Source organism: Neofelis nebulosa, chromosome 9 (genome assembly GCF_028018385.1).
Source record: "Neofelis nebulosa isolate mNeoNeb1 chromosome 9, mNeoNeb1.pri, whole genome shotgun sequence".
Taxonomy (NCBI): Eukaryota; Metazoa; Chordata; class Mammalia; order Carnivora; family Felidae; genus Neofelis; species Neofelis nebulosa.
The window spans coordinates 81643650-81671590 of record NC_080790.1 but is presented as its reverse complement, the minus strand read 5'-3'; the positions used below and the strand labels follow the sequence as shown (position 1 = coordinate 81671590).

The following is a 27941-nucleotide window of genomic DNA, read 5'->3' as shown; positions in this document are numbered from 1 at the left end:
AAGACCACCAACTGAAATATTTCAGGTGGAGGGCCTACTAATAAAGCATTTTTATTTTGTGTGGTTGAACTTCAAAATGACTTATTCTTAGAATTGATAAAAAAAAATACCTTAAATAACTTAAGGACATGAATAATTGTTCTTTCAGCCACAAAAATACTCTTTTTTAGCTTAAAAAAAGGCTCATTGTTATTCTTGGTAGTCAATGGCACAAGGGTTGTTATTAGAATGGAAAAAAAATCTTTTGACAGCTTTGACTTAACTCCTACGCTCAGAGGATGTCATTTAATGTAAAAGCGCAAACACACACAAAGGCAAGAGAAGAAATGCCTGCTTAAAACCATCCCCTCTTCAAAACTTGCAGATGTCTTTCAAAAACCCTACATAATGTTTTTAGAGTTTATTTATAAACTTAGATACTTTAGACACATTTTGTGTAAACTTACTGTTTTAAACTCTGAAAACTTTTTTTTTCTTCAATTCTAGAAAAGTGAAGGTTTCCAGTGTCTCCTTTGACTATCAGTGATGTTAAACACACAATAAAAACACAAACAATAAACTAGGGGGCAGGAGGACTGCCTTTAGAAGGACCCCCAGGGGCCTGTCAGGACCACAGGGATGGGCACCACGGTCTGGCACAAATACCACCAAGCCATCTGGCTGCGGCCTCCATTGGCCTCAGGCCAGATGCCGTGCCCTGGGTAGGAAGGTCATGACATCGATCTTCCAGGGGTGTTGAGAAACTGACTGAAGAAGGAGATTACCACAGAAATTTCAGAGCCATGTGGAAGACTCCATTCCTGTCCAGAAAACCCTCTGCCATGTCAAGGCTAAGAGCAGAGGTGAGACGAAGGAGGCAGACGAGAATCTTCCACTGTCAAGGAGTCCTCAGATGATGAAGACAGTCAGTCACTACCAAAAATGGACTAAAAACCAGGCTGGGGCCTCCCTGACCAATAAAACAGTATGTCCCTCAGGGAAGGAGTTCACTAACGTGAAGTCCAAGTTGAAGGAAGGCAGTCGGAAGCTCCCTGCACACAAACGCTACAGTGTCTATGAGCCTCATGACCAAATGCACAGCTGATCTCAGATGGTCACGGGTGGGCCCTGCCGGTGACCACCAGAGCACTCTCAGTGCCCACTACCTGACTGGGAGCTAAACAGCCTGAGTAGCTCCCAGGCTAACGGGTGCTGGCCCTCTTGTTTACTCTCGGACAGCGCTATGTTGGTACTATGGTACTAAGCCTACAAACAAACAACGGCCGGACAGTACGTAAAAGCAGAACTCTGACCCACAACCTGCAGCAACCTGGCCAGGAGACCAAGCATTTATCTACAGCAACCAGCCCGGGTAGCCAGCCTGCTATCTCTACATCATGCTTGTAAACAGTCAGGCCACTGCCTCTAGCAATAATCCAAAATGCCAACCAATAACTTCTGCAGTGATCAGCTACAAATGGCCCGGACTTGATTAAAAATTGAGAACTTCCCTAATTTCCAACACCTCCCATTTACAACTGAGGAACTACTAGAGAAAGCCAAACACGCACCTTTAAATGATCACAGATGCCCCCCTTCCTGAGCTCACCTCCAGCTTCCCCACGCCAATGGCCTCCCATCAGGGCACACCAGGAGCCTTCCCTGCTCCCACGTACAGCTCTCCCCCTCCTCTGCCTGCCTCTGAGTCTCTGCCGAAATGCAAGAGATGGTGGCTGACTCCCTTGCTATATAGTCAGTTCTGCATAAATAGCCTTTGCTGGTTCTCTTCTGGCTGGTCTCCATTTATTTCCTCAGCCCTGCATTGCTCAGGCCTCCCTTATCCTTGCCTCTCTATCTCCTTCCCAAACCAAAGTAGCATGAAGAAAATGAATTTCAATGAGAGAGTCAACCATTGCTCTGGGAAAAGGTAGACCTACATAGGACCAATATGTACAATCATGAAACATTCTTCTTATGTTCAATTGGCGTATGTGACTTATCTGGATAGCATCAAGAGTGAATACTCACTGATCCAGAACTAGAACAACAGAAAGTTCCCCTACACTCATCAAATATAACAGATAAATAGAAAGGCAATATATTATTAAGGATTTGTTGCAAAATGCACCCTTGGACCTATGCATGTCAGCCTTGTACCCTATATCTTCTATACCCGTAAAGCCAATGGGAATCATGTGGAAACCAGTTCATAATCATGGGCTCCTCAGCATTGCTGGAGACTGAATGAGCAACGAAAGGTGAATTTTCCAGTAGAGTTTATGTATTATTTCTTCTAATTCTCTGGAAATTGGTGCTCTGAGTACGAAATACATGGTTAAGGAGAATCATCAAAATGCTCATTGATCTGAGCCCCTGCTCTCCAAATATCCTGGGTGAAAGTCTTCAGGGCCCTTTCAAGCACCAAACTCCATCCCCCTCCACTGGCATGGGATCCTTAGCGACAGCCCCGCACACTGGGGCTGGAATTCCTTAGTTCTGGCTTGGGATCTCACACACTATCTTCCCATCTTCCAACCCATCTGAACGATTCATTGATAGGTAAGGTGAAGGAAGTCCTGTGTAGGGTTCCTGTGTGCACGAGTCCTTTACAAGCCTTGCCCACTCTCCTTTATAAAGGGATCCTTCAGTCACCTTCAAAAATATCATCTACTTTCTTAAAGGAAATGGAAACTTTTTTTTTTTAATCAAAAAGAAGTGAAAGTTCATACTGGAGTCTGGAAAGCATTTGACTTTATTTTTCTTCTTTTGCTCAGCAGAAATGTTAAAAAATAACAGAAAACACGGGCCACGGCCCTTTCAACAATTCACATATAGAATTCAGCATATAGAATAAAATATTCCCAACATTCTGGAAACATTAACTTTTACCTGAGATTGCCAAAACATCTGCCCATAATGAAGGTACTGATTGCCTATTTATCTGGATGTGTACTCCCTACCCAACCCCCCCAACCCTCAAAACTAAATCACTGTTTGCCTGTAACCTGATTTGAATGTGTGTGTGTGTGTGTGTGTGTGTGTGTGTGTGTGTGTGTGTGAGAGTGTGTGTGTGAGTGAGTGAAATAGCAGGGAGTCTTTACAGCCAATGATTAAAGCTGGAGCAAAACAGAGACTTTGGACTTTGATCAGAAAATGGATTAAATTCCCAGATGAGGCTGATCAGACACGGAAATGCCAGGAGACGCCAGCATTCTCTACTTCTTTTAGGAACAGCTTGGGACAGAGCCCTTTCATTAGGACTGTACTGTTCTGTAAAAGAATCCAGCAACAATTTGTAAAAATTGGCTGCTTATTCATGTACAGGGTGGCTCTTCTAAAAGAAGGAGTACTGGTGAGGCCACCTGGAGCTTCCTGGTCCTGCCCATGTCCCCTGTGGGCTGTGCTGACCTAGTTCCCTCATTCCTTAAATGTGTCCCAGAGACAGGACATGAGTTTCTCTGGGTCAGTGGTGTTCCCAGTGCCCAGTTATATGGCCTGTTTGTCAAACTGTGCAGGGTCTGAGATGTTACCCGCTTGTATGGTTATGTACTTTATATATGTGAATGTTGCAGAAACACAAGACAGCTCTTTCCTGACACTGATGTCTAGACCAATAGCCAGTGATGCTACAGCATCAGCCCCCACACCTTGACCCCAGGCAAGGTGATGAGAGACTATGGGGACATTCTGCATAGGTACAGATTACATGCCAGAGATGAGGGATGGAACACAAAAGGATTTCTCTGCTTACATATGGGAAAGAAGTAACTGCCCCTCTCTCTGTCAAGAAAGGAGGAAGAGAAACCTTTGCTCCTTGGAGATGAAATGGAAAGGGCCCGGGATTCTTACCTTGACCTTTTTGGATATGAAATCACTTGAGGGGTCAGAGAGTCCCATGTGTCTGGGCTTCTATAACCCAGAGACGTCTCCAAGGTCTGGGATTTATCCCTTTGAACAGTAAATACTTAGGGAGACAGCACTCTAGTCTCCCTGGCACCTGGGGCTTAACTGTGTGTGTGTCTTTCTGCAGGATCACTCTGGCTATGGAATGTTCCAACCCTTAGTCAATGGACACAGCAGCCCATCCTGGCCATTCCCCTACCCAGTCCTCCAGCAAGATCCCAGCCACACAGATAGGGATCTGTTTGCTTTCTTTCTCTTAACTTTTAACACTTTCTCCACAATTTTCTTAGGTACAATTGGTATGAACATAAATGTTCACTGAAGAAAACTTAATAGTGACAACTAATAGGTACTGCCTACTTACTGAATATCAGGCGCAATCCTAGATGATATACCATCTCAGTGAATCCTCAGATCAACACCACGAAGCTGGCACTATCACACCCCTATTTTCCAGGGGAAGAAATGGAGGTACCATGTTCCAGCAACTTTCCAAAGCTGCAGAGCTGGACGGAGTAGAGCAGGGGCCTGACCCCAAGCCCCTGAATTGTAACAGATAGCTTAGTCCTTCCATTTATCCATTTTTGTAACTAAAATGGAATCAGGCTGTCATTTGTCACGTGTTCTTTTCACTTATCACATGTGACCTTCTTTGATGGACATGGTTGACAGTGTTCTGTGCCCCACCACTATGGGACAAGTGCTTTCACAGGCATCCAATGTTCTCTGAGATATCATATCTGGGATGCCAGATTCTAAACCCCAAAGCCTCAGGAACATCAGGCTGTAGCAGCTTAAGATGAGAAGACAGCAAGGTGTGTGGGTTGGTTAAGAGTCTGACTCTTGATTTCGCCTCATGTCATGATCTCACGGTTAGTGAGATCAAGCCCCGTGTAGGGCTCTGCACTGACGGCATAGAGCCTGCTTGCGATTCTCTCCCCCTTCCCTGCTTATTCTCTCTCTCTCTCTCTCTCTCTCTCAAAACAAATAAACATTGAAAAAAAAAAGGACAAGAAGAGAGGCCATAGAGAGAAGGTTGTCTGGGGTATGAAGCAGCCACCAGCAGGAAGCATTAGAAGGTTTTGAGGACCCAGGGCCTCTGAACACAAGAATTAGCCCTTGGCCGAGAACTTTAATACACTGGAATATCTCAAGAACATAAAAGCAACCGAATGATGCAACTTTTTAAAAGTCGGTCTTGGTTCAAATGACAGAGGCTTCCTGTCCTTTGGTTCAGTTCAATAAACGCTGATGGAGGATGTCTCCTATACAGTAGCTCTTAAAAGACAAAACAAACAAGATTTGATCTCCACTCCCAGGAACCTGACAAGTGGGGAGTAAGCCGCAGAAGCTGGTAACTCTGAAACTTTAAACTAAGGTGCTGCCGTGAGAACACAAGCAAGACGTTCTATGGGACCCCAGAGGGCAGACATCAGGCTCTTAGAAACCAGAGCTGAGTCTTAAAGCGTGAACCAGAGTCAGCAGGTGAGGAGGACAGAAAGAGTGTTCCAGACAGAGGTAACAGCATGGGTAAAGGGCCAGGATATACTCCCAGGATATAGATGAAACCAGTTTTCATTAATATACTCTATAGCTACCAAGCATGAATTTTTAATCAATCCTTAATTTGGCCCCAAAGCAAAAAAGTGATCAGTATATATTCCTTTAACTACTGTTCAAAGATTGTTTACAGTCAAGCACAAACATTCTTAAAGGATATAAAACAAAAGTTCTAGACACACTTGGTGTCGATTTTGGATAAAAAGGAAATGGAAGGAGATCTCTTTTATTGGAAGGACCATAAAAATAATCTGCATTAAACCACAAAAACAAATCTAAAACTTAATTTTTTTTTACATATTAAAAAATAACATCTCCAAAGCAGTGGATAGAGGCATCCCTTAAATTTCTCAGGCACTAACTATTTTTAGAATGTGTTCACCCTTGGGGTGCCTGGGTGGCTCAGTTGGTTCATGGGTTCATGGTTTCAAGCCCCGCATGGGACTGTGCTGACAGCTCAGAGCCTGGAGCCTGCTTCAGATTCTGTCTCTCTCTCTCTGCCCCTCCTCTACTTATGATCTGTCTCTCTCTCTCTCTCTCAAAAATAAATAATATTAAAAAAAAAGAGAATGTGTTCACCATCAATTGATTCATTTGATCATCACACAAATGCTTTTTGGAAGATGGGCCTCATATTCTCAACTTCTCAGAAATGAAGTACTCCCCCATGGCTACAAGGGGCTAGAGCAGGGGTCTCCTGGCCCTGCACTGGTCTGTCCATCTCAACCCACTGACTATGCAAATTCATCTTCAAGGCAAAGAAGTGAAATCAGTGCATACAACCATGAAAAGCAAATTTTAAATGTTTATCGTTACAACTTATGGGAATCATAATAATAAGGTAAGCCAATGGTGGCAATCTGGGGACTTGAAATATACTGTATATTTGTCTTTTATTTCACTACAATCCTGTTCCTATTTGTAAAATGGTCAGCACCTGCATGGAAAGACAGGTAAAGTGAGGCATGGGATAGGGTGGATGATGACCTTGTGCCAGGAGGCTGAAGACCTATTTCTGTGCTGGGCTCTGCCATCACCAAACCCCAGCCTCAGTTTCCCCTTCTGTAAAATGATGGTCCTGGTGGCCTGACCTCTGAGCTCTCTTTCAGCTCCACAGCCCCGACTCTCCTCTTGGGGAGACTGCCATAAGATTCAAAGCTGGGGATAAGACTGTTCTAGCAGATTAGAAGCTAACCCCACAGATTTCCCAGAAGTTTCTTGATAGTTACGGAAAGAGGAAATTGCAAAAGCAAAATGCAAATTGTTTATCTTAAGGCTGGAAACCTGTGGTTAGGTATAACATAGAGAATAGGGCATTGGGGTAAATATGGCATTTTACAGCCTAACTTTTAGACAGAATATAAAATAGATCCAGTATGGGCCCCAAGTTATTGGAATCAATTATCTCCTCTGCCTGAATTCAAGTGAATTCACGCTTCTACTTTGGGTGGAAAGAATCTCCTTGGGATACGAGGTTTGCCCTAGAACACTAATAACTTCTGGAAGGATGAGGGGGCCTAGCCAAATGACTCAGGTGTCTGTGAGCATCATAATTTACTAGAATTAGCAATACAAGTGCTGCCACCAGTTAAGCTATACTAAAATGCTCAAAGGTACTGTTGTTTTTAATTGGAAAATTAAAAATCTGAAAAATCTGCCGCAGAACTAAGAGGAATACCACATTTCAGAATTTACAGACCTCACCTCATATTCTTTCTAAAGTGCTTCCATAGTTCCAACCCCACTTTTCCCCATCTGAGAAAGATGGAAAGAACTATTCCTCCCAAACCCCATACCTCTCTTTCTTCTGACACTGGTCTTGCGGCCTGGGGACGTGACTTCATGTTCGGAGCAAAAGGCAACACCGAAGAACCAGAGAAATGTTGAAACCGAGACACCAAAATCCTGCGTATGTGGAACGGATGAAGGAGGAAATTGACCTGGTACAACCTACCTGTGTGATCAGAATTCAAGTGCCCCTTCAATAAGAGTTAACTCCCGCTCATATAAATTCATGGCCAGGCATGAAAAGAAGCAATCCCAACCCCTCCATCCCCTGTTGTCATCATCCAAGGCACAAATTTAACTCTCCATAGCTGAAAAAACATCCTAAATCAGTTTGTTTTAGAGCTCTCTGAAATAATACGCAGCCCAGAATAAATCAGATAGATGTTATTAAAGGATTCTGGTGACAAAAGAAACATTTATCACGTCAGCATCAGCATAATAACACTCATTCCGAGAAGGTCCTGGATGGCTAATCCTGCCTCTTTGGTGTGGGTGTGGTACAAACAGGGACTAGAACGAATCTGATTTCATGTGTGTGCCCACGTATGCCAATCATGGGATAGACTGAATGACCTTACTGATGCTCATTTGGGCTTCTGCTTCTGATTCTATCGGTGGTGGGAGCAGCAAGACAGAGACCCAAGTGATCTGACAGGGCTCCTCGAGGCTCCACCCCCAAGACGAGCCCAACACCTGGGCCCACAGCCACCCAAAGCTGGCAGAGGGAGGGGAGCCGCTTCACAGATGCCCCCGCCAGGAGTCAAACCCTGTTATTCAAAACTCTTCAATACCTTGGGGGTGTCTGGGTGGCTCAGTTAAGCAGCTGACTCTTGATTTGGGCTCAGGTCAGGATCTCACAGTTCAGGAGTTCAAGCCCCGGATTGGGCTCTGTGCTCACAGCGTGGAGCCTGCCTCCGATACTTCCTCTCTCTGCCCCTTCCCCACTCGTTCTCTCTCTCTCTCTCTCTCTCTCTCTCTCAAAAATAAATAAATGTTAAAAAAAAAAAAACTCTTCAATACCTTGCCTGCATGTATTTTCCTTCACATTCACTGAGTGCTGAGGTTCACACTTACATGTGGAGGGAAAGCATGTGGGAAAACACACTCTGGGTGAACCCTGGGCGATTTGGGGGAGGCTTCTCCACCAACCAGTCAGCTGCTGGTTTTCTAGGCCCGGGGGTTGATGAGACTCAGGTGAAATGATGTTTCACAAAAGTGCTAGCTGGCCCTGACCTTTTCATGCTGACTTCTCTGTTGCTCTCAGCTAAAGAAAGACATACCTGACTCCAGAGAAAATGAGGAAAGACACAAGGAGTGTCCTCATTTAACAGTACTTATTACAGCTAAAGAAATAATTTTGAAAAGCAGGTTAGCTACTAAAAGATGGCAAAGAACAGAATAACAATTTTGCCCTAAAAACGCTTTTCCTGCCAGCTTTCCTTCTTTATGGCCTTTGACACGTAGTCTCCTCTTCCTGAGGGCCGGGTTGAACTCGGACAACAAATCGGAGTTGTTGTCAAACCACAGGGTGAACCCAGCCACCGCACAACAACCTCACGCTCAGGACAGCCGCGTAAGCTACAGAAGTCATGTTCAAGATGCTCGCTTTGTTTTAGACACATCCTATCTTCTTAGAAGTGGCGTTTCAGAAAAAGTAAACAAAAACTGGCTGTTCTATTTTTGGTCCTTCTTTAAAGGGCTACATTCAAGTGCTTGCTCTGAATGTCCCCGAGCACATCACTTAACATCTCTGTGCCTTGGTGTCATAGTTGTAAAATGGGAATAAAATAGTGCTCCCTCCAGAGACGGTTGTCGAATCAAAGGAGCTAATGTGTGGGACAGTGACAGTTGGGTGTAGCCCCTCCCTAACCCCTAGGCCTAATGATAGTTTATGCTGCCTAATTTATTATGGAAAAAATGACAATGAGATGCCCATGGGGTGGCAGTGACAAAGCTTTGGGATACAAAATGTGCAGGGGGAAGCTCCTACTGTTGACCCTGCCTGCCCCCCATGCATGAGAAGCACTATCAGAAGTTGTTCAAGGGGCATCTCATTCTTCATCACAGACACCAGTGAGCTTTGTGCTTTTATTCTGCTTATCTGGAAGGAAGTTGGATGTCAGTGCCCACAAGAGTGAGTGGGTTCCAGAAGTCAAAGTGGACAGTCTGTGTCCAGCCTTGTGTTTGTTTCTCCCTGTTCCAGGCTGCCCTAGGACGCTGGCTTCCTTATCTTATTGTGCTCATGTCAGAGAGTGGGCTGCACAGCACACAGGGAGAGATAAGACAATGGTTGGGGGGAAGCCGGCTGGTCATTTGGACTACCATGTTCCCTCCCAGGATTTCAGGGCAGTGAGTGCACTGGCTGAGGCCAGAGGGAGCCTCATTCTTGCCGACTGGCTGGATTTCAGCCGGAGAGGCATCATGCTCAGGCCTCAGCAGAGAAAGGGAAGCACTGAACCTTCTGGAATGGGTCAGCAGTCCTGCCTGGCTGCAGGACCTGCGAGTTCTGGGAGCAGGAAAAGGACCCTTGGCTTTTGCAACCTCTCATTTTCATCTGGAAAACATGAGGATCACCGAGGTCCTGTCTTAGTCTATTCTGGCTACTGTAACAAATTACCATATACTGAGTGGCTTAAACAACAGACATTTATTTCCCACAGTTCTGGAGGCTGCAAGTCCAAGATCAGGATGCCAGAACAGTCAGTTCTGGTGAGAATCTTCTTCCTGGTTGCAGATGGAGGCCTTTTCTTGTCTCCTCACACGGCATGGCCAGGGCTAGCTAGCTCTCCAGCCTCTTCTTATAAGGACGTGACTCTCATCCATGAGGATTCCACCCTCATGACCTAATCACCTTCCAAAGGCCCCACCTCCTAATACCGTCACACTGGGACTTGGGGTTTCAACATATGAATTTTAGGGGGACACAAACATTCAGTTCATTGTAGGTCCTCTCCTTCCATTGCAAAAGCAGCTTATTAACCAAAATCAGGGTGTGTATGTATCTCTGTGTGTGTCTGTGCGTCCAATCCAAAGAGTAAACTCCCATTTCCATTGAAAATCAGGTGGTTTCTTGCTCCTTAGGGGATTGTGACATAGGAGAAAAGTAACGGGATCCTTCCAGGTGGTCAGAGCTAAGCCCTACGGCTGCAGGCCAACCCTCTTTAGAAAAAACAGGAGGTCAGAAGAAACAGCACATGTCACATTTATCATGGTGAGATGCCCCATACATCCCATAAGATCTTAGAATCCACGGGAATCCACAGAGTCTATTTGACTTAGACCGAATTTTCAGACACAAAAGGTTATCAGGCTACTTTGTTCTTAGAAACGGGAAAAGCTTTTGAAAGCAAAGTGTGCAACCCCAAGCATCTGCCAAGACACTGTGTTTGGCTTCTATAGTTTGAGCATTTCATTTTTTCCCATGACGTTAGCTTTTAAGAGAACACTGGGATATACTGTGTCTTTAATTGCTAGTGTGTACCTTGTCTGAAAAAAGCAAAGACTTCGTTCATTAAGAAATTACCTTGAGGCTGGCATTTCCTGGGGGCAGTGGTGGTGTGTGGGCAGTCTGAGGGATGAGCTGGTCCCAGCAGGGAGTGATAAAAAGATGACTACTACTTCTCATTGTTATGGACATCTCTCCTCTTGATATCGACTGTTTAGTATGAATACCTCCCTTTTATGGATGAAGAGGCTCTGTTTTGGGGTGTCTGTGACTTGCCAAGTTCACTTGGCCACAGTGACCATGTCAGGCTGCCAAGGCTTCCTGCTACGGGCCACAAGCTGCTTTCATCAAACCATTTAAAATGCTGCCCGCCTCCATGGCGATGGCCGCTCACATGCTCTGATTTAAAGTCAGGTCATAGGTCAACGCTGCCATAGCCAAGGAAAAGCCTGAATGTTTTAATAGGTATCTCCTATAAACAGGCTGCAATACACACCAGAGCTGTCAAACCCAAGCTGCCAGAAAACACAAACACAGCCTCAAGTAGGTTCATCCTAATGATACCACCCCAAGTGGCACAAACTAGGAAATGAGACTCTGGTGCTTAATAGAGCTACATACATACTTAGACACACAGCAAAAAGGAAACAGGAGATTTTGTACACAGGGGTTAAACAGCTGGCCACTGGGAATAGCCAACTCATGCCAACACAGCACAACTTCACAGAAACGGGGAACACAAAAGGAACTATTCTTCTTTTAAAAATTTAAGCAAGGGCGGGGCACCTGGGTGGCTCAGTCGGTTGAGCCTCCGACTTCAGCTCAGGCCATGATCTCGAGGTCATGAGTTCGAGCCCCGCATTGGGCTCACTGCTTTCAGCGCAGGGGCCACTTCAGATCCTCTGTCCCTCTCTCTTTCTGCCCCTCTCCCCACCCCACCCCCACTTAAACTCTCTCAAAAATAAATAGACATTAAAAAAATTTGAAGCATGATGTCTTTTTCGTTAGGCACCCCCACTATTTCCCAGGTCTCTGCCAGTAAGGGGCCAGTGCAGATCTCTGGAGCAGGTTAGCTGGAACAGTCTCATCACATGCTTAGAGAATGCCACTAGCCCAGCCATGGAGAGACAAAAGAGAGAAGAAACCCACCGTACAGTGGGAAGAGTAACAGACTCTTCCCACCTCGTAAGTCCACATACACTGAACAGCAGGAATCCAAACAAATGTGGCGCACGCTGGAGCCACACTGGCTGCTAAGCATGGCTATTTTCATGGCACAAGGGAGAATGAATGGTGCCCCTGAAGTTGTGTGGCCAGCGCAACAGGCCCTGGCCAAGCAAGAGCAAACAAGTGCCAGGGCAGGAACAGCCAGGAAACTGCCCCGGTGAGTGTGTGGAGCAGGTTTCCTAAGAACTCAGGGGCCAGGGTGACTGAGGAGTTGCCCCCAGGTGGGGAGGCAGACATGGATTGCTCTGAGGCCCCATGGAAGGAGCAGGGCGCTGTCATGTTTCCTTAGACGCTGTTGAGTGGGTCACATCTGTCGTGTGTGGCAGTCAGGAGCCAGTACAGGTTCTTCCCTCACCCTGTCCACAGCACACTTTGCACAACTACCCACCCTCCTCCCATGAGGTGCTGGGCGTCCTGGGGGGCTCACGAGCCCAGCCTGAGCCCAGGCCCAGGATGACACACACACGTACGGACAGGGGCAGTGACTTTGGTGGCTGTGTCCAAGACTGGACTGACAGAGAGTGGCAGCTGGGGGCCCTGCCAGGGAGTACCCCATGGCTCACTAGAGAGTGAGTGAGGGACAAGGGGGGCCAGGAGCTAAGAGTCTGCTTGCTTGGGGAAGGGGGTGGGGCGTGGGGAGAGTGGTGAATGACAGAAAAGAAGGTGGAAGTTGAGAATGGGATGTGTAATGCAGGGGAGGGCACTGTTTCCATCGAGGCCGTGTATAACTCTAAATCGAGGGGTACTGGGCTTCTTCAGACACAATCTCAAGCAGTGCCTTTCTTGATCAGATGAAAGTACAGAAGACAGTCCAAGGGTGGAGGGTCTTTTATGAGCTGTGTCCCCCACCGTCACCCCAGCTCCACTTAGTAAACCCGGTGTGTGCTAGCGAACCATCAATTCCAGAAGTGCTTCCATAGCAAGTGTGGCAAGTGCTCCCATGATCCCAGGACCACATGGGATGAGACCACCTGGCCATCCAGGATAGGGAACTGAGAGACAGAGGCCAAGAGTGGAAGCATTGAGGGAAAGCCCCAGAAGCAGCTCCAACGCAAGAAGCTTCCTTACCTCACATGAAATCAGTTTGTCCTGAGCCAGAAATCCTAGAGATTATTACCAGCCAAGGACTGCATTATGATTGGAAATAGAAACAAGTTCTCTAACTCGAGAGATCATAAAACCTCTTCAAAACTGCCATGCAAATCTGCTGTGAATGCATCTCTCTCTCCAACAACCGCTGTGAAGGGGAAGGGAGGCGAAGCCATAAAAATAAAATCCTCCCCGACCATTAAAGCCTTGGCGAGCTCAGCAACGATCTCTGTTTTGGGTCTTAAGATGAACGGATATTCCAGAGCTATACAGCAATCGTTCTTGGTACCATTCCACCTAACACGCCTGCCCCCACTCCAACCACAAACACACACCAAAACTGGGATTTTAAAGTTTTCCTCAGTTTTATTAGATCACCATCTGCAGAAAACCAGGCATCTCATGTAGTGAGTGATGACTGAACTGCAGGCTGTGTCTTTCATTGACGGCATGAAGGGAAGCGCTGATGCGGCAAACACCCCATTTGGATGGGCTCCTCCCTGCCCTGCAAACCCACATCCTCCAAAACTCTTCTCCCGCTACAAAGCAATGCCCACCCACCTCCCTCACAGCATCAGCAGGCAGGCTGAACACTCACACTGCACTGTGTACATCTATCCTGCTGCCTATTTCCAAATAGGCCTTAATCTTGTGAAACAGAACAGTGGAAAATTGAAGCTATCTAGTTCTGAAATTGAAAAAATACCGGACTTTTCTAAGCACTAAAGACAAATCTGAACTGCTCCCCAAAGCACTGTAGGCCTACAAAGAGGACCAAGACTGGAAATGGAATTGTCCCATCCCCAGGAACTTCCTGGAAACATTAGATTTTCCTCTCTGAATTAAGAAGAAGAAAAAACATGATGAACATCTTTTATGAATTTCATCTATCCCATTTGCTTTCCTGTCTTCCCTGGCAGAAGCGGAAAATTTCAAAGACTACAACAAACTCACATTTCAGCTATGCGTCAGGCACAAAGTATTTGTTTAAGTGACTCCTGTACATTCAGAGAAAGAATGTCGGTCAGGGTGTAAACCCTTTGATCCCAGAAACAGTAAAGCTTCTTAGAAATGCTAGAGGCAGCCTGCTGTCTGATGGAAAGCCATCTCCTCAAGAGTTTTCTTGGAAACAGATCACTGAAGGGGTATGTCTCCTAATACCATTTTCAGGGCTCTTTTGAGATGATTGCAAGATTGATCAGGTCTCCTTAGTTTTTATGGAAAGCCTCAACTTCCACTATTCTCTTTTGTGTCCTCACAAACCACTGGAATACTTCAAAAATGACTATCATGAACTATCATGCAGCCATTAAAATTATATTTGCATGGGATATTTAATGACATGGGGAAATGCCTATGCTCAGATTAAGGCAAGCAACCAGAATAGAAAACCAGCATTACGTCAAGCATGGGAAAATGCATAAAAGAAATTCAAGAGACTGGTAATGTGTAGTGTTGGTTAAGACATGGGTGGGTGGGTGGGAAAGGGCATGGATACAGCTATTTGAGTCATCCACTTGGCAGCATCTATCCATATTTCCAACAGATGTGCCCCTCTACTCAGGAATCCCCTCCTAGTAACCCCTTGACTTAGAAAAACTTGGAATGTACCCGAAGATATACAGATAAGGAAGTTAAGACAACATGGAATGTAATAGTAAAGAAGTGGAAACAAAGCACAGTAAGTGTTTAACAATGAGTTAAATTATGTGTCGGCCGTACTCCTCGGTATGACTATGTAGCCTTTAAAAAGCATGAAGTAGATATAAGAAATGACCCAAAAACTTATCGTGCCAAAAAAAGTCGCTACATAAAAGTCATGGGATAAGTTCTGTTTAAAAAGAAGACATACATATATGGGTATATATGTAAATGCACCGGAAAATGACTAGCAGACTACACCCCCAAGTTCATCTCCTGAGAAGGGTGGAGAGGTATGTGGTGCATCGGTTAGGATGCTTCTGGCTACAACTAACAAAAACCTAACTTGACCTGCTTTACGTGGTCAGGACAGTTTCAGGATCTCCCAAACATCGCAAAGCAGAGACTCCTCGTTGGGTAATTCAGAAGGCTAAGGGCACTATGGAGTCCAATTCTTCACCTTTGCATTCTTTGGCAGGTCAGCTGGGACCTGGCCTAGCCTGCTCTGGGGGCTGATGGTTGCCCCACTTACAGGCATTGCATATCCAGAAGAAAAGGGCTGCTTCCCTCCTTGCCTGATTTGAAGGGCCAGTAACCCACCCTCATGCTTCATTGGCCAAGACAAAGTCCACATGCTTGTGCTGAGCCAATCACTGGCAAGAATGGCAGGCTCACTTGGGTAGCTTTGGCCAATCAGGATTTACTCCTGAGACATATGGACCAGGGAGGGTAGACTTATGAGCAAAACCAGGTTTCTGCTAGGCAGAAAAAGGGGAATGACACTTACATAGGACACAGACTGTGAAGGTCATCTTTTTACTAGAAATGGTCCTGGATTATTTGAAATTTTTATGAGATTATTCATACATATTTTTAAAATATCTAACATTAAAAAACATTTAATGTATAGAAAAAAAAGACTGAAAGGAAATACACCTTGAGGTTGCAGGTAATCTCTATCTTCTTCACTCTTTTCTAGGCTTTCCAAAAATTAAATATACTTTTATGACATAAAAATGATAATTTAAACACATTCTCCTCCATATCTTGATGATCAAGGGGCACAAATATTCTTCATGAAATTGTGCACTACCATTTTTGGTTCAGAAGAGGCTGGAAGAATAATGCTGCTTAGCTCTGTCATTCACCTTCCTTTTCTTTTTTTTAAAGTTTATTTACTTATTTTTAATGTTTATTTTTGAGAGAGAGAGACAGAGAGAGACAGAGACACAGAATCCGAAGCAGGTTCCAGTCTCCGAGTTGTCAGCACACAGCCCTACGTGGGGCTCAAACTCACAAACTGTGAGATCATGACCTGAGCCAAAGTTGGACACTTAACCAACTGAGCCATGCAGGCACTCCTAAAGTTTATTTATTTTGAGAGAGAGAGCAGACATGCAAGGGGCAGAGAAGCAGAGAGAGAGCAAGAGAGAGGATTCCCAAGCAGGCTCAGCACTGTCAGTGCAGAGCCTGATGCAGGACTTGAATCCACAAACTGTGAAATCATGACCTGAGTGGAAATCAAGAGTCCAATGGTTAACCAAATGAGCCACCCAGGCACCCCTTACCTTCCTTTAGATGGGCTTGTGTCTACTGGAAGCCTGGATGATTTTCAAAGACCCAGGGGCATAATCCTCCACAGCTTTCTGCACAGCAGCAGAGTCTACAAAGTTGGGTCCCTGGCTCCTACCTCCCACCCTCTGCCCCTGCCACTGCTCTAACCTCCATTCTGGGTGCTCAGATGCTTGCTGCCCTCCTTTCCCTCCTTGTTACCCCTCTACCCCACCCCCAGGACTGCCTTGGCTCCAGTCATTCCTCTGCTTTTCCTTCCCCCACACATCAAAAGGCCACTGGCATTCTCTTACAACTTGGTTTTCAAGGTTTATTTTAGGTGGGGAGGCATGGAGCTGGAATGATAGCAGTAAAATTTCCTTTGCAAATAAATGGAACTCTAATACATATACTACCTATATCTTATATATTATATATATATCTTACATAGTATATATCTTACATATTATATATATCTTATATATTATGTATGTGTGTGTGTGTGTATATATATATATATATATATATATATATATATATATATATATACATATATACATATACATATAAAGTAGAGCAATGTTGAAGTATTTTGAGGGCCACCCAGATTACCCCTCCTAAGATCAGAGTGATAGAGATCACTGCCTTGGAATATCCATCTTCCCTGGATGTCAAGAGGAAACAATCATCTCACAGCCTAAAGTATAAAACATCTGCCTGATGAACTCGGACACACCCTGCACTAATTTCAGCTAACTCAGCTAAATGGGAAAGGACTCTCCCTCTCCCTCCCTCTCTCTCCCTCTCTCTCTCTCTCCCCCCCCCCCTCCCCTGCAAGTCGGCTCATGGCTTAATCCTTCCTTAAAAGTGCCTTGCCAGGGAATGCACCAGTGCCCCTCAAAGAGGGGAGACACTTGCCCTTCCCTCTGAATCAGATTTTTAAAGGAGTGCCTGACTGTACAAACACCAGTTGGTCTTGATCACTGGAACCTAAAGGCTAGGCTCCAGGAACACCCTCAGGTAAATATATTGCTAGCAGGGTGTCACCAAGGCTAACCAGAAGCCAGGGCACTGCAGGAGAAGAGTGGAGATGTGCGTGCTCCTGATAATTCCGTTTTGCCTCTGATTAACTTCCACCGCTGCCCACCCTCCAGCCCTAGCCTGGTTCTCTACTGCTTGTCTGGGGTTTGCTGGTTGACCAAATCGAATCTCTAATTGGTGAACTACATAGAAAAATATTTTAGGAACCTCTCCTTTCTCTTGCCTACCAGCTCCCCCTTTCCCACTGACAGTAATGAAAGCAATCATTCTGGTAATCCTAGCAACCTGACCAGCGAAGCATTATTCCCACCCTTTTTCTGACCAGGACACTGAGGCTCAAAGAGGTTAAAAAAAGGTTGCTCCAGGTCACACGATAGCTGAGCAGGGAGGCTATCCCAGGTCTGTCTGATTTCAACATTTGCAGTTTATTTTCTGCCAGATCACAAAGCTTTCCATTCCAAGAAGACTAGATAGAGGTCAAGGTCAGCAAAGTAGAAGCCCTATCAGAAAACCCCCTTTCCTGGGCCCATTCTCTGGTCCAGGACCTCATTTTTGGTCTAGAAAGAATCCTTCTCTCTTCCTCATCTAGTCAGCTGCTTGATGAGAGGGCAGAGAGGACCCACGTTCTTTATTTTTCCATTGCCTGGGCCTACCATGTAGTAGATGTTCAGTAAACATATGCTGAACTGAATTAAGTATATTCCAGAACTTTGCTGGTGTTTCAACAGCATCAAGAGTGCATGGTAACTTGTGAGAAATGCAGCATCTTGGGTCCTGACCCAGATGTGCTGGGTTAGCATGTACTAACAAGGTCCCCAGGAAACTGCACGCACTATGAAGTTTGAGGCGTGATCCTTGACACCTCCCACCCTCTTTAATACACTGTTTTTCTCACACCAGTGTAGAAGTTAAGCTCTCTCCTTTCTATTCTGAATCATCAAATGGAAACCACACATTGTTTTAGGACCCGCAGAAGTTCAAGTGATCTTTGGGGGAACTTTACCTAAGAGATTACTTTGTTTGCAATGCCAAGTGGTCCCCATTGCCAGAGAATTCAAAAAAAATTCCCCTTTTAAAACAAGTGTTCACATTTAGTGTTTGTTCAGTGCTCTCAGGTACTACTGATCATCATCAGATTTAAACTAGAGTTACTCATAGTTAAGTATCCTATTAGCACTCACAAATTTCTAACCTTTGGATAACTCTCATCAATGGTTCAGTTCATTTCCTACACCTATTTATTGAGCATCTATTATGAACAAGGCCTCATAGGGCTGAGATGCTGCAGGGAATATGAATGAGCAGTCCCTGACCTCCCTTCTTTGCTACAAATAGAATGAAGATCAGGAACATGCTAATTAAACATTTGTGTAAGCAAATAATGCATCAAGTATCATTTCCACTATTTAAATGTGAAACTCATTTAGATGCTTCTCTGATGGCAGCCAATTAAACCGTTGGTGTACAGCAGCCAAGAATACTGAGTCACTGGGCTATTTTCAACACCTTGTAATTTGACCTCTCTTGGGAAAGAGATGTCACCACTTACATGGGATCAGCATGGGACAATCAGTGTCCAGATCACAATGGAAAAACTTACTTTTCACGTGAAGAACAAGATATCTACTTGTTTTAAAAATGAAGATCGGGGCGCCTGGGTGGCTCAGTCGGTTAGGCGGCCGACTTCGGCTCAGGTCACCATCTCGCGGTCCATGAGTTCGAGCCCCGCGTCGGGCTCTGTGCTGACAGCTCAGAGCCTGGAGCCTGTTTCAGATTCTGTGTCTCCCTCTCTCTCTGCCCCTCCCCTGCTCATGCTCTGTCTCTCTCTGTCTCAAAAATAAATAAACGTTAAAAAAAAATTTTTAAATGAACAAAAAGGACTTAGCCCTTTCGGTCCTTCAGGCTCAAGAGCAAGACTTTGAAAAAATTAACATATACAGATGGCGATATAAAATGTATATGCAGGCATTATTATTGTCATCTGAACAAATCGCTAATTTTGAATTTACAATCTGAAAACAAGTGGCAGGGTTAAGAGCCACCTATAAAGATCACCAAGAATTAAGAAAGATTGTTTAAAAACTAGGATAAATTCAACTTCATAATGATATACATCAGATGATGTAATTTTTTTTTTACCATTTTTGTTATCTTTATAGTTTTCATTATTAAACATCCAGAAACACTAAAAAGGACCCAAACTCCAAAAAGGACCAAAGAAGCTTAAAAACAATTGTTATTTTCTACATAAAGATGAAGTTTTTAGTCACCATCTGAACACTGTCATCATATCAGGGAATTTTTTTCATCACACTAATTAGTAAAACCTCACTTGGTTCTTTTCTTGGCATGGTTAACTTTTTGGGGGGTAACGTTTTATTAATAACATATTTCCTCTAGAATGTAGTCCCTTCTCTCACCTCTGCAGGAGTCACTCTGGGGAATAGTAGGAATAAAACCAATTCTATGATCGTGCACAGTGGGACAAATCAGCAAATAAATAGAGGCATCGATTTCCAAGAAGAAAATGGCTAAAAGCAGCACATTTACAATTGTTTTAAGCCACACTCCGCATCTCTCTGGGAGATGGAAGACAATTATTGAATGTCTTTATGTTGCACACTTTATTTTTAACTAAATCTTTAAGTAGACTGCTGAGAAATGCCAATACTTCTATGGGTCCTGGGTTGGCTGTGTAATGAAACAGAGATTTTTTTTTTCTCTTTTGCAAAATAGTGGCCCTGGTCAGAATAACGCTTTTAAACATTTTATTTATTCGATGGTTATTTTAAAAGACATTTTGGGATTATTTTTGCCAAACACTCCCATTAAGGAAATCTTTGTGATAGAAAGAGCTAGAACTTGCCCTTGAATTTTGAACCGGCGCCTCCCACCCAAGAAGGGCAGTTGTGCTTTAATGCAAGCCATAATTAGTTAGTCAATTCACTGGTCAGGTACTAAGTTAGTGTTAGAGGTTCGTGGACAGAGTGCACCTTGCCAGGAACTGCTTTAAAGCTAATTATCTGGCAAGTCCAAACGGGGAGAACCCTCCTATTAAGGAAAAGAAGGTTTGGGTTCTAAATGATCATAAATGATGAGTTCATCTTTGCTATTTAAGTTAATAACTACTCAGTACCTGTAAAGAAACAAGCCAACAAATTCAACGAATTTGGGGCACGATACCAAAGGAGCAGGTACTAAAGACAAACACGCAGAGCTCTCCCCTCTCGGACCCCTTCTGAACACCTGTTGAGTCCCGAGGCTTTTAACTTCCTGAACTAAAGACTCCCGGATCCAACCTTGGAAGTTTTTAGACTTTCTGGAAGTGCGTATGTATTTTTAAGGTTTCCATCTTGCTTAATCTACGAAACTGGTTACTAATTATTTATGAATCACAAGGCTGAAAACAAACTTTCTTACCTTCAGCAGTTAAGGAGTGGCAGGCAGAGGAGCGGGTTAGTTTTTAATTTAGCACCTTGGCACCTGTCTCTACCCTCTGGTTAACGACCCTGCGCAGCTCTATAGAAAGGTCAAAGGTGTGCCTTCCTCCTCGGCCCGGGGAGGGGGCACACCTATCAAATCAACTCGACGGCATCTAACCTGGGAAGCAGTGGCAAGGCGACGCTCTCTAAACATGCTGGGCAGACTAGGTACCCAATCGGGCCCGGAAACAATTCCGACCTAGGGACCCAGAGAGATCGCGAGCCCGGGGCGCGCACGCCGCACCCTCCAGGGCTACCCGGCTCCCCACTCTTCGCGAAGGCGCGCAGTGGGGCCCAGAGAGGCCACTGGGCAAGCCTCCAGGCTGCTACCTGGGCACGGCTTCTACCCACCCTGACAGTATCCTCTGAGCTCCCCCAAATCCTGAGGTTCGGGGTGCCTCGTCCTCTGCTTCCTATGGCGAGAGGCACACGGAGCACACCAGCCCGGCCGCCGCTGCAGTCCTGCAAGACGCGGTGTCCCGGGCGGCAGGACCCGGGGTGGGGGTGGGGCCCCAACATTCTACGCCCCTGACCCCAGCGCCGCGCAGCCCCGTGTCGGAGCGCCCCTCCCCGCCCCGCGCGTTCACCGCGCCGACTAGCAGGTGACCGAGTCCCGCGACCCCGCGCTCACGGACTTCCAGCCCGGGTTCCCCGCGTCCCCGGGCGCGGCCCCTTACCTCGGAGCTGGCCGGGGCGACCCCGCGGGGCCGGGCGCGGACTGGGCCGGGGAGACGCGCCTCCCGCCGCCGCCGCCGCCGCTGGGAGCCGAGGCGGCGAGCGGGCGCGGCGAGCTCCTCCCGGGCGGCGGCGGGAGGCGCTGCTCTCGCTGCCGCCGCCGCCCCCGCCGCCGCCACCGCGGCTGCGGGTCTCCGAGCTACGCGGCCGCTGCTCCCTGGCCGCCGTCGCGCGGGTCCCTCGGCTCCTGCAGGAGGCCGGCTGCTCGCGCGGCAAACTCTTCCGCACGTAGAGCCGGTGGGGAGAGCTGCCGTCGCCTCTTCCTCCTCCCCCTCCTTTCTCCCTCCTCCCTCCTCCTCTCTCCTCCTCCTCCACCCTCGCCTCCTCCTCCTTCCCTCCGCTCCTGCTGCCGGGTCTCTTCTGGCCGCACGCCGGGCCTTGGCCCCGACCCAGCCTGGGATACGCATCCTGAGACCCCTGGACCCCCAGCTCCTCTGGGCGGCCTAGACACCCGCCCGCCCGAGGCCGCCCCCGCCCCTTCTGGGCTGCCAGGACGCGCGGCGAAGTCCGGCCTGGGGCGCGGGGTCGGAACTGAGCGCGCGGTGGGGGTGTGTGTGCTTAGAAGTGAACTGGTCGAGAGGGGAGATAGGCGGACGCGGGGCTGCCAGCTGAAGTCCCGTTAAAGTTGTCGCTGGGGGTGGCAAGCAATCTTCCCTTCCTGACTAGTGTAGACCCTCGCCAAGCCCGCTGCCACCCCGCTGTCCCGTGCGTTGGGGGGAAAGGGGGACGAGCACACGACTGTCGTCCCCTCCACACCGTCCTTGCGGGGCAGGTCTGAGCGCCGAGCCAGAGCCCCGGAACAGGGCGCGTCTTTGCGAGCGGACCACTGCGATTTCTCAATGAGCGTTGGCGGCGGGGCGGGGAGGGAGGGGGCAGTTGGACACTGGGGTTGGGGGAGAAGCTGGAGAGTGCTGTTCTGGGGAGGACTACAGCGCCTGCTGGGGAGAAATAATCGGTGTCGCTTCCAAGGCTAACATAGCCGGTCTGGAAAATGGGTCAAGGATGGAAAGGAACGGCTAATTGCAGCACCCCCTCCCCACCCCCCGCAGAGGCACGTGGGGTAGGGGGCTGTGGCCAGGAGCGCGCCCTCGGAGCTCCGCTCTGCCTCTCCCTCCCCTCCCTCCCTGCCCTCCTCTCCTTTTGCACCAGTGCAGGAAATGTTCCACTGACCTACATATTTTTCCAAACATACGTGACCTTTTTTTTTCCCTCTGTGGGAGGAGACAGGCGAGAATCCAAGAAAAGGAGAAGCTGGAGCGGCGCGCGCGCGAGAAAACAGGGAGGCTTTCACCGAGGCTCCCGCAGCAAACGCCCAACAGAGACAGATGCACATAAATAGTCCCCGGAGCCAGGAGCTGTGGTTTGATACTCTGCGGGGCCCCGAGACAGCGTTGGGTAAAAAGGGGAGATCCTGTGCCTCGATGAGGCCTGGAACAGTGAGCAGCTTCCTCTGGGCTCGCAGACCTCCCTCCACGGCGTGGTATAGACGCCCCCGGGGGAGAAACCAAAGGAGGGGAGAGGCCCACTAGCCCCGGGAAGTCACCTCTTCCCTAACATCACCTAAGTACAGCGCCTGGCGCGGTGCCGTGCACCCAGCAGCCTTTTTCAGATGTCCCTCGGTCCCTCGCACATTCCAGCAAGTAGCCCTTGAAAAGAAAGGCGCCCCTACCGGTCCTTTTCTATCATACTTGGTTTTGTGGCCAGAAGGAATCTCCTAGGGAACTTCCTCTGAACACCAGTCGGTCCAGTGTACTGGGGTTCCCTGCCCACCAGTTCCAGGGCCTTTGTTTTATCCTCTCCTAGGCTCGAGTTCGAGATAGGCCCTCTCCCGCGCAGACTCGACCAACAGCGCCTTATTTGGGCATGCAACCCCACACCGTCAATTAGATCAAAACGCTCACACAGAGCTCCTTTTTCCCCCCTGTAAAGTAGGTCACTCTCTTTATTTCCCACTTGTATTATTTTTGTCTAATTCTCCTCCTGAAAAATAATCAGCTGCAAGGAACTTTGAGCATCCTAAGAGAAGCCGTTTTTCTTAGGCTTGCTTCTAACTTGGAGGGCTTTTCAAGAATGAGGAGGCATTTGGCACATTTGGGTTTTGAAGTCCCTCCCTTTCCAAAAAGAAAACATTTTTTTTGATTGATTGATTGATTTGCTTTTTTTTCTTCACGCAAGTAGGTTTTGCCCTGCCTTTAAAGCATAGGCCTAATATCTACTAAAGGATAAAGTTATGTGCTTTTAAGCTGATTCAATGCAGACTTTAAAGCCACCTCCCTTCCTTTCTTGCTTTGAAAGAGATTCCAACTCCCTCCTCCTCCCTTTTGGGAACTAGTTGAACAATCCTTAAATGATCTTTTAGGAAACAAATGAACTACAGTGATAATGCATGAAATAATTCTGCAGTGCAACAAATGTGTTTGCTATGGTCTGTTTTTACCTGTTGCCCGGTAAGGTATCCTACCAAATGTGTGGTTTCTGCCTTTTAATTGTGCAGATAATGTGTATGTAGTTGTTGCACGCATTCCAGACTCCATCTCATCTCCTAGTATTAATCTGACTGGTTAGGACATCTGTCTGACCATCACGGGAAGTGGAGTCTGCAGCACAGGACCCAATCAGGACTAGAGCACAGTGTCCTCAGAAGAATGTGCCCTTCCTCCAAAACATAGAGAATCAAAGAGGAAAGTTTACCTGCAATTCATTCTATGCATTTGACTGTTCAGTTCCTTTTATCCGCATTTGTTGACAGCTTGCATGAATCAGGCTGGACTTGGCCTGTGAGGGATCAAGGGAAACTTTACAGCAGTTTCTATACAAGAAGTATTTACAGGGTAGAGGCCAGGATAAAGATGAGGCCAGGGGCGCCTGGGTGCCTCAGTCAGTTAGGCATTCGACTTAAGCTTAGGTCATGATCTTGCAGTCAGTGAGTTTGAGCCCTATGTCAGGGGCTGGAGACTGCTACACATTCTGTGTCTCCCTCCCTCTGCCCCTCCCCCATTTGCGCGCGTGCTCGCGAGCGCGCTCTCTCTCTCTCTCTCTCTCTCTCTATCTCAAAAATAAATAAACATTAAAAAAAGAAAGATGAGGCCAAATAAGGCTAATGGCAGAAGACAAAATGCCCTGTGTATTCAAAGGAAGGAATCAGGATGGGCTTCTTAGAGGAGATGACACTGATACCAGGACTTTCCATCAACTAGATATCAAGTCAAACTAGATCATAATCCATACATTGTTCAAGAGGGGCAGCATGGAGTAAAAGAACCACTCAAAACTGCATTGCCAATTTGGGGAAATTCTCAAGTCTGATGTAGTTAGTTCTTTAAAAGAACACTGCTTTCTTCATTGAATGTTGCAATAGTGTATCCAGGAACCTTGGATAAGTCTCAAAGAATCAAACTTTTTGGGGAGGGGGATCAAAATTTTAAATTGCAATTATATCAATCTTTGAAGATCAGCGAAACAATTCAGTTTTTGCATCTAATTGGATGTTCTTTTCCATCATGGAAGTTGAATCTGGGGCCTACCCTAATTTAAAACATTTATCCAATTAAATTCTCAAAATATGTACACTATAGGTGTCCATATGTGCTGCTACATACAGGCAAGAATGCGTGGGCTATTACAATAATAATAGCACCAGCTCAAGGCTTGGGGCCCACGTTAGGTATGGATAGTCAGTAAATTCAACAGAAACTTTAGGGTAGACAATAAGGCCAGAGTTCTATGCCAGATGACATCACCACAGTTTTTCTGAATAATCATATGATAGAGGGCCTTCTTTTTTAAATGGGTGTCCGGAAGTCCCTTTATGGATTCTTATCTCTGAGTAGCAGATTTCACTCTACAATTAAAAAGAAAAAGAAAACACAATACTATGTGGCATTGTGTAGAATCGCATCATGCTAAGGGAAGGAAACTGAAGCAGCCAAGGCAGAAGGGAAAGTGAGGTCAGTGTAAAGATGAAGAGGCCTCAGAGCCCAATCATCAGAGACTCAATGATGGGCACCCAGAGCAGAAAGATTCAAGAATATACACTTTGCAATGGAAATGTCAGGGTTAGAATTCGAACACTTTGGTTTGCAGAAGCTTCACAGCAATAGAAAAGTGCAGAGTGGTGATTCATTCACTGCAGCAGGCTCTCTTGTGGGCCTGAGGATGCTACCAGGAGACAATCAAGGCCTTGTGCAGCCCGCCTGGTAGAGTGAAGACTTGGCATCTGTACCTATTAGATCATGTGGTTGGCAAACTCAAGAATGAAGTAAGATTTCCTTACAAAACTGGTGTGGATGACCCAGGGAGGAAATCTGGGCTGGAGGAGTCTGGAGGTGACAAAGCTCCAAAGCTTCAGCCAATTGCCGCCAGTTAATTGCATTGCCTCTGAGGACCACGGGAGGAAATCATACATGTGTATGTGCATGCATGCAAACACGCAAAACACACACACACACACACACACACACACCCCAAGAAGAGATGGTAAGACTACTGGTGATATGGGCACTTGAGCATGATCTTTCCTTATAGTTAAGTCCCTAGAGGAAGTCCCTTCATGTGCATTTTCTCTAATAATAAATTTTGATTTTAGATCCTATTCATTTCTCTTCTAAAGAGAATCTTTAAAAAAATAGTCTTTATTTTTTAGAGAAGTTTTAGGTTCACAACAAAATTCATCAGTAAGTACTAAGTTCCCATATATTCCCTGACTCCCTCTCTCCAGACTCCCCCACTATCAACATCCCCTATCAGAGTGGGACATTTGTCCCAATTAGTGAACCTACACTGACCTGTCATTATCACCCAAAGTCCATAGTTTACATTAGGGCTCACGCTTGGTGTTGAACCCTCAGTAGGTTTGGACAAATGTATAGTGACATGCATCTTCCATTTTGGTATCATACAGCATTTTTCACTGCCCTAAAAATCCTCTGCACTCCACCTATTCATCCTTCCATCCCCACTAAACACTGTCAATCACTGATCTTTCTACTGTCTCCACAGTTTTGCCTTTTGAAGAATGTCATAGAATCACATAGTAGGTGGGCTTTCAGATTGGCTTCTTTCACTTAGTAAAATGCAGTTAAATTTTCTCCATGTCTTTTCATGGTTTAGGAGCTCATTTCCTTTTAGCCCTGGATAATATTCCATTGTCTGGATAAGAGGTTTGTTTGTTTTTTTTTTAATGATATTTTAGTAAATCATGTTTGCAAGTACTAAAAGGTAACATTTATCTAATGCTTGCGTGCCAGGTATTTGCATTACCTCATTTCATCTTCATAAGGCCCTGTAAAAAAAAAAGTGATTTATGATTTCCAGGTAACAGATAAAGAATCTGACCGAGAGAGGCTCAAGGTGCCCTCAGTCACTTGGCAAATACGTGGCAGGCAGGGTCTGATTCTGGCTTGAAGACTGCCAGGCCCCCACTCCCTCCCACCCAATCCAGCACTCAGCTGTGTGGGATGCCAACACAAAGCTTATCAGAGGCATCATTCACTGTCCGTGAGCTCTTGCTGGATAACGATGCTGAAGCAGCATGTGCTGCTAACATCGTCGAATACTTCTTGTCTCCATTTTCTCTGGTCCTCTCAGGACATCGGTTATTAATATCTTTATTCCACTCTTGAGGCGGCTATCTTCCAAGTGTTTGAAACAGCACTTCAGGATGCAGGGTTAGAGTTGGCAAAAGAGCAACACTTGGTCCTGATGATTCATAGAAGGAGATAAAGTCAGTGGGTCACTACGTGTGTTATTGGCATATTGGCACCTCTCCAAGGGCTCTGTTTGGACTTTGGTGATAGCAGGACGGGCATGTCCTTTTGTAAACATATGTTATGTTCAGACCAGCTCTAGGCTGCAGGTTGGGAAAGGGAGACAGTTCCTGTGGGGAAAGGAAAGTTTGGGTGCTGGTCAAGCCTCCCTCTCTTGGCCTGTGAGAGTAGGACTGGTGAAGGTTTGCCCAGGGAAAAAGCTCATACCTCTGGTCACCCTTCTGGTTAATGTAGTGGCTGGGGGTATTAGCCTTTCTCACTGGAACCAGATTGTCTTCTTGGGGAAATACTCAGCTCAAATGCTGAGTGTTTCAAAGAGGTATTTAAACCACTTCACCTTAAATAAACAGCCATCTCGGGTGAGCCTGTGCAACATGGAAGAAACACTGGCCCTGAAGTAAGTAGAAAATTGGAATGGAAGAGAAGTCTTTTGTGTACAGGGTTCTGGGAGCAGGGGAAGGAAGGTTCCAGGGATGCAAATGTGGGTGAGCTGTAAATGTGCCAGAAGGATGGGAGGGGTTTTTCAGCTCCTGCAATTAGCTGAGAGGATTTCAGGGCAACTGTAGAGTCAGGGCTAAAGCACATACAAGGGTGGAAGAAATCACATCAGCTCTGTAAGGTGTTTGCTCTCAGCCTCATTCATGAAGGCACACAGGCAAGCTGTGGAGACACGCGTTTCTCCAACAAGTGTGAGGAATACACTTTAAGCAGAGGGCAGAAACACAGCCGGATTGA

General features: G+C 46.3%; 1 protein-coding gene across 7 annotated transcripts in view; it reads right to left on the bottom strand.

The window, feature by feature from the left end:
* Positions 1-21482, bottom strand: part of NPAS2 (neuronal PAS domain protein 2) — a 159437-nt gene extending 137955 nt beyond the window's left edge. For 6 of the 7 annotated variants that reach the window (XM_058684449.1, XM_058684454.1, XM_058684452.1 and 3 more), the window contains exon 1: positions 21384-21482. The gene's annotated coding sequence lies outside the window, so the exon portion shown is untranslated. Of the gene's footprint in view, positions 1-20644; positions 20783-21383 lie in introns of those variants that run through there. The other variant, XM_058684451.1, reaches the window with a different exon arrangement.
* Between the last annotated feature and the right edge of the window lie 6459 nt (positions 21483-27941).